Here is an 872-nt window from a genome sequence, read left to right as displayed (position 1 = left end):
CTCACTCCGCTCGAAAATGGAACGCGACCACGAATCGACATATATGTATATATTCTTGATCAGGATCAACAGCCGAGTCGATCTGGCCATGTACGTCTGTCCGTTTCTACGCAAACTAGTCTTTCAGTTTTGAAGCTACATATGTAAATGAATCTTTGTAGTTACTTACAAAAAAAATTATAAAATTTTCAGTTTTCAACAGAATTTAATGAAATTTGACATATATGTAGCTATTATATATTAATCTAGAATTTTTTGTCAAATTATATAAAAAATGACTACTATATCATCGTTTGATATAGAGGAAAAATGCAAAACTGTGAATGTTAAACTGTAAATATAATATGAATTGGTTAATAAAATGAAAGCAAGAATTACTGCATTGTTTTTTAACATAATTTATATTGCATTAATTGTTGATCGAATTTCAATCTGCAAGGGTATATAATCTTCGGAGTGCCGAAGTTAGCTTCCTTTCTTGTTTTCTTATAATTTTCCGACCGTTCCTATGGCAGCTATATGAGATAGTTTGCTTCCTTTTTTGTTTTCTTAAATTTTTCCGACCGTTCCTATAGCAGCTATATGAGGTAGTCGCCCGATCCGGCCCATTTCGAAATATATATATATGTACGTGAGAGAGTATATAGAAGACTAACAGCGAAGTTTTATTTAGACAGCTTAAAAACAGAGACTAGTTTGCGTAGAAACGGGCAAACGGACATGGCTAGATCGACTTTACTGTTGATGCTCGGATGTGTCGGAGATGACTCCTTCACTGGTTTTCAAAGTTCTGATTGAAATTATAATACCCTACAAGGGTATAACTTCTTGACTGGACTCTAACTTTCTCTGTAAATAAATCAAAAACTAAA

The sequence above is a fragment of the Drosophila serrata genome, unplaced genomic scaffold (assembly GCF_035046125.1).
Source record: "Drosophila serrata isolate PLE 108 unplaced genomic scaffold, ASM3504612v1 contig_107, whole genome shotgun sequence".
Classification (NCBI taxonomy): Eukaryota; Metazoa; Arthropoda; class Insecta; order Diptera; family Drosophilidae; genus Drosophila; species Drosophila serrata.
Note: the sequence above shows the minus strand (reverse complement) of the source record.